The sequence below is a fragment of the Amblyraja radiata genome, unplaced genomic scaffold (genome assembly GCF_010909765.2).
Source record: "Amblyraja radiata isolate CabotCenter1 unplaced genomic scaffold, sAmbRad1.1.pri S117, whole genome shotgun sequence".
Classification (NCBI taxonomy): Eukaryota; Metazoa; Chordata; class Chondrichthyes; order Rajiformes; family Rajidae; genus Amblyraja; species Amblyraja radiata.
The window spans coordinates 327,021-340,892 of NW_022630103.1; the positions used below are offsets into that span (position 1 = coordinate 327,021).

The 13,872-nt window shown below is 41.7% G+C and overlaps 1 long non-coding RNA gene across 1 annotated transcript; it reads right to left on the bottom strand.

Annotated features, from left to right (window-relative positions):
- Nucleotides 1-1,036: 1,036 nt before the first annotated feature.
- LOC116969168 lies at nt 1,037-4,335 on the bottom strand. The gene is made up of 3 exons (XR_004410657.1): nt 4,325-4,335; nt 2,081-2,084; nt 1,037-1,205 (listed from the first exon to the last, which is right to left on the bottom strand). It is a non-coding gene; the product is annotated as an uncharacterized LOC116969168 (long non-coding RNA).
- Nucleotides 4,336-13,872: the final 9,537 nt, after the last annotated feature.

Here is a 13,872-nt window from a genome sequence, read left to right on the forward strand (position 1 = left end):
GTTCGATTTAATCATTTAAAAATAAATTGGATCGTTATATGGACGGGAAAGGAATGGAGGGTTATGGTCTGAGTGCAGGTAGATGGGACTAGGGCAGAATAAGTGTTCGGCACGGACTAGAAGGGCCGAGATGGCCTGTTTCCGTGCTGTAATTGTTATATGGTTATAACGCTAAAGATCCAACTATGGATAATCATAATAAAACACTAATATTGAAATTTAAATTAAATAAACTATTAACAGCAAAAGTTATAAGACTATTCCAAATTACAAAACAGGAACATTTTGAATTCGGGGATAAACCCCACAAACTTCTGGCCCGCCAACTGAAAAAAAGGGAGAATGAACACACTATCTTAAAGTTAAATCAGATAGAGGGGAATTATTAACATTACCTAATGATATCAACAAAAGATTTGCTCACTTTTATCAGAACTTGTACACATCCAAAACGTTAACAGACAGTAATAAAGTTACAGAGTTCTTGGACAATTGTAATCTTCCAAAACTAGAGTAGAAGGAACAAGGGGAATTGGGAGCACAAATTTCAATTAAGGAAATAGAAGACACAATAAATTCATTAAAGAATGGAAAAACACCAGGACCAGATGGATTTAGTAATGAATTTTACAAATGTTTTTAAGACATAATCACACCACGTTTACAGAAGATATATACTTATGCTTTTAAAGACCAAACCTTACCTGATACATTAGCAGAATCAACGATTACATTAATACTTAAAAAAGATAAAGATACAGAAAAATCCGGATCATACAGAGCTATTGCACTGTTAAATACAGATCAGAAAATATTAGCGAAAACTCTAGCTGGAAGGCTAAGTAAGTATGTTAGTAAATTAATAAATGCGGATCAAACGTGATTCATACCCAAGAGACAATCATCTAATAATTTGAGACGTCTGTTTAATATAATGCATTCCCATAAAATTGAAGAACAAGAGTTATCAATTGTCTCATTGGATGCATAAAAGGCATTCGACCAAGTGGAATGGGACTACATGGTTAAAGTACTGCAAACATTTCAAATGGGAGAGAACTTCATTTCATGGATAAAATTATTATATAATAAGCCTACGGCTAGAATATTAACTGATAACATAGTATCTACGAAATTCCAATTATCAAGGGGCAACAGACAAGGATGCTCATTTTCACCACTGTTATTTGCTCTGGTAATTGAACCTTTAGCCGAAAGATTTAGAACACATCCGAATATCCATGGTTATAATACAAAATATTCAAATAATAAAATATCCTTATACGCAGACGGTGTACTACTTTACATCACAAACCCGCAAACTATATACCAAACATATTAGACCTAATCGAGGAGTTTGGATCTTTCTCAGGATACAGAATAAATTGGAATAAACGTGAAATTATGTCGATAAAACTGAAAGACTCAACACAACTCTCAAAATTCCCTTTTAAAATAGCCACAGAAATTTTTTAATATTTGGGAATCGAAATCGAAAACTAGAAAATATCAAGCTATGTATAACGCTAATTATAGTCCCCTACTTACTTAAGAAATTAAATACTTTAATTAAATTCTGGAAAACGCTTCTGATGTCTTTAATAGGCCGAATAAATGCTATAAAAATGATCTTTCTACCACAAATTCTATACCTATTTCAATCAATCCCTATATATCTACCAAAAAAGCTTTTAAAAAACTGGACTCAGATATTACAAATTTTATATGGGACTATAAATCCTACAGAATACAAATAACTCACTTGAGCAAACCTAAATAATTGGGTAGTTTAGCTCTTCCTAACTTTATGTACTATTACTGGGCAGTAAATATCAAAATTATGATTCACCTGCTGGACAATACTGCCCAGCAGGTGGATTGGATTATAATGGAGAGAGAGGACTACTCCCCTTGTAATATTGGAGCGATCCTCCTCTCACCAATGAACTTGAATATCACAAATTATAATAAAAATCCACTTATACACAGTACAATTAGAACCTGGAAACAAATAAAACATAACCTAAACTTAAGAAATCTATCTTTGTTATCTCCAATAGCTAATAATCCGTCATTTAACCCCTCTATTATAGATAAATCATTTACACAATGGGACAGAATAACAATTAAAACGCTCGGAGACTTGTACGAAAATTGAAAATTATTATCATTCCAACAATTACAAATAAAATATAATCTGAGAAATAACCATTACTTTAAATATCTTCAAATATCTGACTACCTGAAAAGATATACACAAGATTATTATAATATGCCACCAGATTTACTGGACAAAGCAATGAAGACAAAGGCCGAATCAGCAAACTTAATATCATACTTGCATAACATTATTTTAAATATAGAATTACCACCAACCGACGGTATTAGAAGACTGGGAACAAGAATTTCAAAAGAGAAGTGGCATAAACATTTACAAAATGTGCATAAATGCTCGATGAACATCAGACATACTCTAATTAAATTCAAAATCTTACACAGATTATACTATTCGAAAACCAAAATAAGTAAACTTTTTCCTAAGGTCTCACCTATTTGTGATAAATGCCGATCTCAAGAAGCTACTATAGCGCACTCATTTTTTTTTTGAAATCTTCACAAAACTATTAAAAATAAAACTGATACCAAACCCTGAATGGATTATCTTTGGAACAATTGAAGGCAGCCCTGAACTAAATGTGTTTCAAAATAATCTATTTAATTATGGGCTAATAACTGGAAAAAAGCTTAAAAAACTAAAATTCTGGAAGAACGCTCCTATACCAACAATAAATATGTGGATTTCAAATATGTTTGAAACATTACACCTGGAAGATATGTGACTTCTCATTGCAGGCAAATCAGACCACTTCCAAAAGACGTGGTCTGCATTTATCGACTTACAACAAAAATAAGGTGCATCAGTACTTCAAAAAAAGAAATGGTGTCAGGATCTGGTAAGGGGGGAGGAAAAATATGAAGTTGGTATATCCCTTTTGCGCGGTTTTTATAATAAAGCTTTTGTTTTTTGTTTATTTTCCCTTTTTCCTTCTTTCTTTTCTAGGGTCTATTTCTTAATTATTTTCTCTAACCAATGGGTCTTTTTTTTCATTGATCACTCTTTTACACGAACATAACTTTCTTTCTCTCACTTTCTCTACTTTCTTTATCTATATCTTTCCTTAAAGCTTAAAAAATGAAGGGGTACAATAAATGTAATAAGATATATCTGGCTTGTACTATTGTAATTTACTATACTTCTAACAAATAAAAAAATATATACAAAAAAAAGGGTTTGCAAATTTGTTTCTGTTGGCTGTTTAAAATAAATGTTTACAGAAAAGAAAACGTATTTGTTTGCAAATTGTTTCTCTTGCGTTTTAAAATGGTTGCAACCGTTTTCAGATAGATAAAGCATGAATAAACGTTTTATTAGATCAGAACTGTGTTTAATTTTAAAATTGGCGCTCATTCTGTGATTTTGGCTGGGTTGCAAGAGGGTGTCGCTGGCGTCATTTCCGGTTAGCGGCAAGATGGCGTCCATGACGTCATTTCCAGTCGGTGGCAAGATGGCGCTGACTGCAGAAGAGACAGAGTGCAGGCGCTGCTGAATAATTCAACAGTGCTGGCTGCTTTGTCTATGGTCAGTGTGTGTTTGTTAGACGTTATTTAAAGCAGCATTTTGTTTCAGCAACAGCCTCTACAGCAGGCTTTAAAGATTCGTTTTACACACTGTATATTCAACACGTTCTGAAGTTACTTGGCATTTTAGTATTGGCTGTGTGTGTGTGTTTGTTTGTTAGATGTTATTTAAAAGCAGCATTTTATTTCAGCAGCAGCAGCTTCTACAGCAGGCTTTAAAGATTCGTTTTACACACTGTATATTTAACACGTTCTGAAGTTACTTGGCATTTTAGTTGTATGTGTGTGCGTGTGTGTTTGTTAGATGTTATTTAAAAGCAGCATTTTGTTACAGCAGCAGCCTCCAGAGCAGGATTTAAAGATTTGTTTTACACACTGTATATTCAACACGTTCTTGCGACTCTTCCTAACAGACAAAGCAGACCAATTCTTAATGATTTCGTCTCCATTTATCGACTTCTTACATGCATATGGTGCAACATAACTGTAGAAATTAACTGTTCCAGGATCGGGTGAAGGGTGGTCAAGAATAATAAATAACTATTTCTCCTTCAGTCCTCGGTTTTCTATCGCCATTTTTTCTCTCGCTATTTTCTCTCGCTATTTTCTTCTTTTCTTCACCTGTGTATGTTCGATATCACGCACTTCTCTATTTTTCTACAATTCTTTATTTTCTTCCATATACTGCTAAAAAAAAAAGTTGTACATAAAATGTAACATGCCAATATATATTAGGTGTCTACAAGGTACCACATTATTGTACTTACTTCTAATATAATTTAAAAAAAAACACGTTCTGAAGTTACTTGGCATTTTAGTATTGTGTGTGTGTGTGTGTGAATATATGTGTGTGAATATGTGTGTGTATGTGTGTGTGTGAATATGTCTGTGAATATATGTGTGTGAGTGTCTGTGTGTGAATATGTGTGTGTGTATATATATGTGTGTGTGAATGAATGTGTGTGTGTGTGTGAGAATATGTGTGTGAATATGTGTGTGTGTGTGACTGAATATATGCGTGTGTGAATGAATATGTGTGTGTGTGTGAATATGTGTGTGAATATGTGTGTGAGGATGTGTGTGTGAATGAGTGTGTGTGTGCGAATGAGTCTGTGTATGTGTGTGTGTAAATGAGTGTGTGTGTGTGAATGAGTCTGTGTGTGTATATGTGTGTGTGAATGAGTCTGTGTGTGTATGAATTAGTCTGTGTGTGAATGTGTGTGTGTGAATATGTGTGTGTGAATGAGTGTGTGAATGAGTCTGTGTGTCAGAATGTGTGCGAATGAGTCTGTCTGTGTGTGTGCGAATCTGTGTATGTGTGTGTGAATGAGTCTGTGTGTGTATATGTGTGTGTGAATGTGTGTGTGGCTGTGTGTGTATGTGTGAATGAGTCTGTGTGTGTGTATATATGAGTATCTGTGTGTATACAAATGTGTGTGTATATGAATCTGTGTGTGTATATGAGTGTGTGTGTGAATGAGTCTCTGTGTGAGTCTGTGATTGTGTGTGAGGTGGAGGGTGTGTGTGATTAATTTGTGTGTGTGAATATGTGTGTATGTGTGTGAATATGTGTGTGAATATATGTGTGTGTGAGTGTCTGTGTATTTACGTGTGTGTGCGTATATGTGTGTGTGTGAATGTATATGTGTGTGTGTGTGTGAATGTATATGTGTATGTGACTGTGAATATGTGTGTGATAATATGTGTGTGTGTGACCATGTGTGTGTGAGAATGTGTGTGTGAATCAGTCTGTGTGTGAGAATGTCTGTGAATTAGTGTGTGTGTGTGTGTGTGTGTGAGAATGTGTGTGCGAATGAGTCTGTGTATGTGTGTGTGTAAATGAATGTGTGTGCGAATGAGTCTGTGTGAATGTGTGTGTGAGTGTGAATGAGTCTGTGTGAATTAGTCTGTGTGTATGAATGAGTCTGTGTGTGAGTGAATGAGTCTGTGTGAGTGAGTCTGTGTGTATGTGTGCGAATGTGTGCGAATGAGTCTGTGTGTGTGTGTGTGTGAGAATGTGTGTACGAATGAGTCTGTGTATGTGTGTGCGCGAATGAGTCTGTGTGTCAGTGTGAATGAGTCTGTGTGTGTGTGTGTGTGAATGAGTCTGTGTGTGTATATGTGTGTGTGTGTGTGAATGAGTCTGTGTGTGTATATGAGTCTGTGTGTGTATGTGAGTCTGTGTGTGTGAATGGGTCTGTGTGTGTGTGTGAATGAGTCTGTGTGTATGTGAATGAGTCTGTGTGTGAGTCTGTGTTTGTGTGTGTGTGTGTGAGTCTGTGTGAGGTGGAGGGTGTGTGTGATCAACCAATAGTACAAATAATATAGTCTTTCGTAGTTCAGAGCGTATTTGTTGTGTTTAATAGCGTGATGGCTGTCAGGAACAAGCTGTTCCTCAATGTAGATGTTACAGTTTTCAGTTTATAAAAGTCGGACGTGACTCCAGAAGTCGGGCATCAGTCAGTCCACAAGCCATGAGTTAATCCCAAGGCAGTGAGTGAGTCCACAGGTCATGAGTAAATCGCTCGCTGCCCTCCCCCCTCCTCGACTGACGTCCCCCACCTCAAGATGCTGCCCTCCGCCTGGCTATAGGATGCACCCCCTACTGAACCCACCCACATCCACTGCATGAGGACACTCCCCCCTTCTCATCAGCTCACGAGAGCCCCCGCCTGAAGCTGTGCCCCTCCCTTGGCTGCACGACATTTGCCACCCCCACCCCACCCTGACAGCCCACACCTCAAAAAAATGTTTTGCATAAATTCTTCGGTGTTCATTAACAACTGAAATTGTCTTTAGGCTGCTTTTTCGACATCATGTCAGGAACAGTTAGAGGTCAAGGTGATGTGACTATTGCTGTAGCATCCTCTGGAATGGCAGCTACGTTAATGCCTGGTGGAAGAACTACACATTCTCGATTCAAGATACCCATCCAAGTGGCCGAGGATACATTCTGCAACATCGAGAAGAACTCTAAGACGGCACATTTCATGAGGCAAGTGAAAGGTATTGTTTGGGATGAATGTCCAATGATTAGGAGAGAAAGCTTTGAAGTGGTGGACAGAACTCTTCCAGATGTCTTCAGCAACATTCAGCATTTTGGTTGAAAGATGAAGGGAAATGTCAAAGGTTTCCTGAAGGATGGAACATCGACCAAGAATGTTGTCATTAAAAGCGTGCTTCGTTGAATGATGACTTCTGAGATAAATTCTCAGATTTGCTTTCTTAAAATGTGACCACTGACTTTCTCTATATTAAAATTGTCTCTTTTTATCAACAGGAAACAGTCGGCAAGAGGCAGTGAGCAGCAGAACACAACAAGACACACAACAAGAGACACAACAAGTAAGAACTTAATAATTCTCATCTTTAACATTTAAATTGTTCTTATATTTTAAGTCATTCACATTTTAAACTTTAATAAATCCTTTTTGCACTTTTGATGCCTGCGTGTTCTTCATCACAATGGGAACCTAAGATGGCAGGAATGGCTGCTCCGTGGGATAGCCACTAAGAGTGCATGGGGGAAAGTTGTGGGGAGATGCACTGAATGTGTGGGTGGGAGGGGAATGGCAATGAGCAGAGTGGGGGAGTGAAGGGATGTGGGGTGACTGTGTGAACTCCCAGCGTACCAGGCGTGAGTGACTGCACTGCCAGCCCACGAGCCGTGAGTAAGTGAACTGCCAGCCCACCAGCCGTAAGTGACTGAACTTCCAGCCCAGTAATCCATTCAGTCCACCCTCTCCCCCTTCTGTCTCACAGTCTGTCACCTGTTTTGGGCAGAATTTCTGGCAGTTTCTCAGCTGCCAGCCTGCCAGGTCCGAGTGATTGTACTGCCAAGCCTCAGTGACTGGGCTGCCAGTCCAAAAATCCATTCGCCCACAAACTCCATACTAGCCCTCTGGAAACCATTAACTTCGGCCCACAACACACATACTAGCGCAACTGAAAGCCCCCCCCCCCCCCCCGGCCAGCAATATTGGAATTGTTGGAGAGGAGGAATATTGCATTGGCTGACCAGCCCTCCCGTGTGATGCTGGGACCCAACGGGTCCCACTTAGTCTAGTAATCTTATATGTTTCAATAAGATCCCCTCTCATTCTTCTAAATTTCAGAGTATACAAGCCCAGCCGCACCATTCTCTCAGCATATGACAGTCCGGCCATCGCGGGATTTAACCTGGTGAACCTACGCTGCACTCCCTCAATAGCAAGAATGTCCTTCCTCAAATTAGGATACCAAAACTGCAAACAATACTTCGGGTGTGGTCTCATTAGGGCCCTGTACAACTACAAAAATACCTCTTTACTCCTATACTCAACACCTCTTGTTATGAAATCCAACATAAAGTTCGTAACATATTAATCAGATGAACGTTTGTAAACTATCAATATAGGATTTCTTTGATTGTGTTAATAATTTGTATGTTTATTTTTATTATTTAAAATAAAACAACTTGTATAATTTAAAAAAAACGTGTGGTGATCCGCTACACTGCAGGCCAGTCCTATCTACGGCCAACACACCCACCATGTGGTAATTCGCTGCACTGCAGGCCAGTCCTATCTACGGTCAACACTCCCACCGTGTGGTGATCCGCTGCACTGCAGGCCAGTCCGATATACGGTCAACACTCCCACCATGTGGTGATCCGCTGTACTGCAGGCCCGGCCAATTATATCTACGGACCTGCAGTGCAGCGGTTCACCACACGGTGGGAGTGTTGTCCACATACCAGACGAGTTTGCAGTGCAGCGGATCACCACATGGTGGGAGTGTTGTCCACAGACTGGCCCGGCCTGCAGTGCAGCGGATCACCACACGGTGGAAGTGTTGACCACAAATCGGAGCAACCTATTATTTGAATTCAATGCACATTGGAAGTTCCTGTCTAAAAATTAGATTTAATTGTGCTCTTTACTGCAAAATGGTTCTTTATTGTGCTATGGCCCATTTCCTTTTCCCGGAATACACCCATTCCCTCGGTGCCAACATTTGGAAACCAGGGAAACAGAAAAATAGGTGCAGGAGTGGGCCATTCCGCCATTGGTGTGAATATTGAAGACAGACACAGATTGTTGACGTTTCAAAGTTAATGTGAACTAGTCATTAACCACTTGTGTGAAATAGTTAATGATAACTACCCTAATCAAAGCAGGAAAGACTTTCAGGTGAAAAGGAAGCTGTGTGCGATGTGTAGAGTGGTCATTCATTGAGCTTTGGACTGGACAGATAGTTGTATATAGATGCTCTTGCTCAATAGACACAAAGTGCTGGAGTAACTCAGCGGGTCAGGCAGCATCTGTAGAGAACATGGATAGGTGACGTTTCACAGAGTGCTGGAGGAACTAAGCGGGTCAGGCAGCATCTTTGGTCAATGCGGATAGACGATGTTTCAGGTCTGAAGAAGGGTCGTGATTTTAAAAAATGTTCCCTGTCCACATGCTCTCCATCGACAGACACAATGCTGGAGTAACTCAGCAGCAGACAGCATCTCTGGAGTGAAGGAACCTGGACTTTCTCACCGCCAGGCCCCAGGTAGTCAAGATGGGAGGGAATACATCGAAGTCCCTCACCCTGAGCACAGAATCGCCCCAGGGTTGCGTCCTCAGTCCCCTATTGTACTCCCTGTACACACATGACTGTGTGGCTAGGTTCAGCTCCAACTCAATAATTAAGTTTGCGGATGACACTGTGGTGGTGGGCCTGATCTCAGACAACGACGAGAAGGCCTACCAGGAGGAGGTGGCTGATCTAGCACTCTGGTGCCAGGATAACAGCCTCCTCTTGAACATCAAAAAAATGAAGGAGCTGATCATGGACTTTAGAAGGGCACATCATCCGAGGACGTACACTCCATTGAGGATGAATGGGGATCCTGTGGATAGGGTGAACTGTTTTAAATATCTGGGAGTCCACATCTCCGAGGATATGACATGGGCATCACATGCCTCAGCACTCGTGAGTAAGGCAAGGCAGCGCCTTTACCACCTCAGGCAATTGAGGAAATTCAGAGTGTCTCCGAGGATCCTCCAGTGCTTCTACGCAGCGGCGGTGGAAAGCATCTTGTCCGGAAATATTACCATCTGGTTTGGGAATTGCTCTGCCAAGGACAAGAAGGATCTGCAGAGAGTAGTGCGTTCGGCTGAACGCACTATGGGAACTTCACTTGCCTCCCTGCAGGAACTATACAACAGGAGGTGCAAATCCAGAGCAAATAAAATCATGGGAGACCCCTTCCACCCCTGCAACGGACTGTTCCAGCTGCTACGGTCAGGCAAACGCCTCCTTTGCATGCGGTGAGAACGCAGAGATTGAGAAGGAGTTTCTTCCCAGAGGCCATTCGGACTGTAAATGCCTATCTCACCAGGGACTAACTCTACTTAACGTTTTCCTTCCATTATTTATTATGTAAAAGAATATGTGTGTTATGATTGTGTTTATAGTTTGTTTGGTTGTTTGGTTGTTTGTCTTTTGCACAAAAGTCCACGAGCATTGCCACTTTCATTTCACTGCACATCTCGTATGTGTATGTGACAAATAAACTTGACTTGACTTTAGACTGTGAGTCACAGGAGAGTGACACACAGAGATGAGGAAGTGTAAGGTGTTACTCCAGCACTCTGTATTATGTGAATGGTGTCAGGTTAGTGGGAAGTACAATGAGAACTCGGTGTCCTTGTACATCAGTCACTGAAAGTATGCATGCAGGAACAGCAGGCAGTGTAGAAAGCTAATGGCATGTTGACCTTCATAGCGAGAGGAGTTGAGTTTAGGCACAAGGAGGTCCTACTGCAGTCGGACAGGGCCCCAGTGACGCCACAACATGAGTATTGTGTGCAGTTTTGGAATCCTAATTGGAGGAAGGACGTTTTTGCTATCGAGGGAGTGCAGCGTAGGTTCACAAGGTTAATTGCTGGGATGGCAGGACAGACATAGGTTGAAAGAATGGCTCCACTGGGTTTGTATTCACTGGAATTCAGAAGGATGAGCGGGCATTTATAGAATCATATAAAATCAGTAAGGGATTAGACAGGGTAGATGCAGGAAACAGGTCCCCGATGTTGGGAGAGTCCAGAACTGTTAAGGTTCATTTCTTAAAACAGACAGCTCACAATAACTCACAACAACTCACTGGGATGTCAGGACTTTCATATGAAGAAAGACTGGATAGACTCGATTTGTACTCGCTAGAATTTAGAAGATTGAGGGGGGATCTTATAGAAACTTACAGAATTCTTAAGGGGTTGGACAGGCTAGATGCAGGAAGATTGTTCCCGATGTTGGGGAAGTCCTGGACAAGGGGTCACAGTTTAAGGATAAGGGGGAAATCTTTTAGGACTGAGATGAGGAAAACTTTTTTCACACAGAGAGTGGTGAATCTCTGGAATTCTCTCCCGCAGAAGGTAGTTGAGGCCAGTTCATTGGCTATATTTAAGAGGGAGTTAGATGTGGCCCTTGTGGCTAAAGGGATCAGGGGGTATGGAGAGAAGGCAGGTACAGGATACTGAGTTGGGTGATCAGCCATGATCATATTGAATGGCGGTGCAGGCTCGAAGGGCCGAATGGCCTACTCCTGCACCTATTTTCTATGTTTCTATAAGTTAGATCAACCAACACAAGCTTTACTGATAATTTAGCCGGCAAGAGTGCCAGGGGATACAGTCAAGTATGCAACACATACTTAACCCTCCTGGTCCATCACTCTAATGAACAAAGATATACAGCATATAACCATATAACTATATAACAATTACAGCACGGAAACAGGCCATCTCGGCCCTACAAGTCCGTGCCGAACAACTGTTTTCCCTTAGTCCCACCTGCCTGCACTCATACCATAACCCTCCATTCCCTTCTCATCCATATGCCTATCCAATTTATTTTTAAATTATACCAACGAACCTGCCGCCACCACTTCCACTGGAAGCTCATTCCACACTGCTACCACTCTCTGAGTAAAGAAGTTCCCCCTCATGTTACCCCTAAACTTCTGTCCCTTAATTATTTTTATAGTATTTTGGAAACGTAGTCACATGTTTATACAAAGTTGGAGCAATGACGCCTAACACATCAGTCAGAGTATACCCATTCAAAGCATTCTTGTCACTAACACAATACTTCTCATGCTATGGTTATATCGATCACAAACTTTAGTTACAAACCCACAAACAACAGGAACGTAGTCAAAGGTCTATCATCTGCAGTACCTTCTTAAACAATGTAAGGATCTTTACTAATTACCCACAGAAGTTCCTGTTTACAGAGACCCAACTCCAAAGGAAACACATCCTCTCTCAAGGCTTCTGTTTACAGAAGCCAGAACCTTCTCAGGAAACACATCCTCTCCCACCATTGTCAATATATTTTGCTTGGGCATGTGAGGGATAAGATGATTAAACCACCATTGTGAGGGGCCGAACGGTTGTAGTCACCGACTTTGTGATGGGCCGAATAGCTGGTAACACCAACCTTGTGATTCGAACAAACAGTCAGACCTTCAGAGCTGTTGATAACATTATAGAATAACAAGATGAGGTAAGGAATGTAGCTGACAACGCAGAAGCTATTCTTTAGGTCAAAGGCAATTAATTAGGTTAGGGCACAGATACTGCGCATGCTTAATGAGTTAAATGAATATTAACTGTACGCCCCTCATGTACATGCGATGTATGATGTGGGAGGAGAGGGAATGATTGATGACGCACGGAGGGGAGGGTTGGAAGATTGTGAACCTCGGTACCCTGATTGGAAGGGGTCAGAAGGGGAGGCGTCCGATCAATAAAGACTGTATACTGAATTGTATAAAACAAGACGTTTTTCCTTTGCTCGGGGTGTCTCAACTTGGAGAGGCACCCGATTCTGCAGACTCGCAAATAAAGCATTTCTTGTTTCCACGATTTAGTCTCTGAGTAGTGATTGTGAGCACAAACAATATATCTCACAAGTTGGGGGCTCGTCCGCGATCGCCACTCCGGCCACTTGACGGAGGCACGAAAGGAAGGGAAGGTGCACCCTGCTGATTCAGCAGTCTCTGATCCCCTTGCTTGCCGTCAGTGGTTTGAGCGAGTGATATTCGGACAAGAGACTCTGGAAACAAGAGGGAATCCGGTGAAAGGGATCAATCAATCGAGAAATTTCTGTGCACAGGACTCGGGTAAGAATATTGACTATTAAGTATTACTCGGGCGATTGGGTTCTGTTGGACGGGAAAAGGTCTGATAGGGATGGGTAACCGGAACGGGCAAAGTAAGGGCCCGGGGAAAAAGGCTCAAACTGGTGAAGAGCCGCACATTCCGCCTGATAGTCCATTGGGGCGGATGTTGCACGGATGGGGTGAGGGGGGGGTGAGGTGTGCGTCTGGCTTATTGAGACATCCGAAGAGTAGTCGGATTGAGAAATAAGTGGCGTTGGAACCCAACCCAAAGAACCCCCGTGGTCAGGGCATCTGTTCCTCTCGTGAGGGGGGGGGGGGGGCGAGAACCAGGGACCCCAAACTTTCAAAGAAGAGAAAGAGGAAGGGGTGAATGGAGGGACCAAGGTTGGGGTCCCCCGGGAAATAAAGAACAAGGATCAGGGGGATGGCACACCGGGCCATCCCGGTGTTATCATTGTCACAAAGAAGGACACTTTAAAAGAGAATGTCCAAAGATAAGGCATGAAGTACAATCGTACACACTGATGGAGGAATAGAGGGGTCAGGGGTTCCCCTCCTTAGGGTGTGTAGGACGTACACGGGAACCCTTGGTAAACTTAAAATTAGGTCCCCAAGGAGAAGACACGGTATTTATGGTAGACTCAGGGGCGGAAAGATCAAGTGTAACCAGGATACCGGAGGGAATGGGATTAGGGGAAAAGCAAGTCAAAATCTCTGGAGTAGGGGGAAAGGTAATGAAAGCTCCCGAGATAGAAGGAGTAATGGTAAGATATGAAAATCGAGAGGCCATGGAAGACTTAATCCTGGTGCCCCAGGCAGGAATAAATCTGATGGGAAGGGATTTACAAGTTCAATTAGGAATGGGCACAGCTCCCGTAGGTGGACAGATTATAGTACAACTATATAAATTGACGACCGAAGATGAAGAAAGAATAGTCTCACAGGTGTGGGCAAGAGAGGGAAATAGGGGAGGGCTAAGAATACCACCTCTGAGGATAGCCTTGCGAGAAGGAAGTGAAGTAGTACAGGTAGGACAGTATCCGATTTCAATGGAAGGAAGGAAAGGGCTGCAGCCA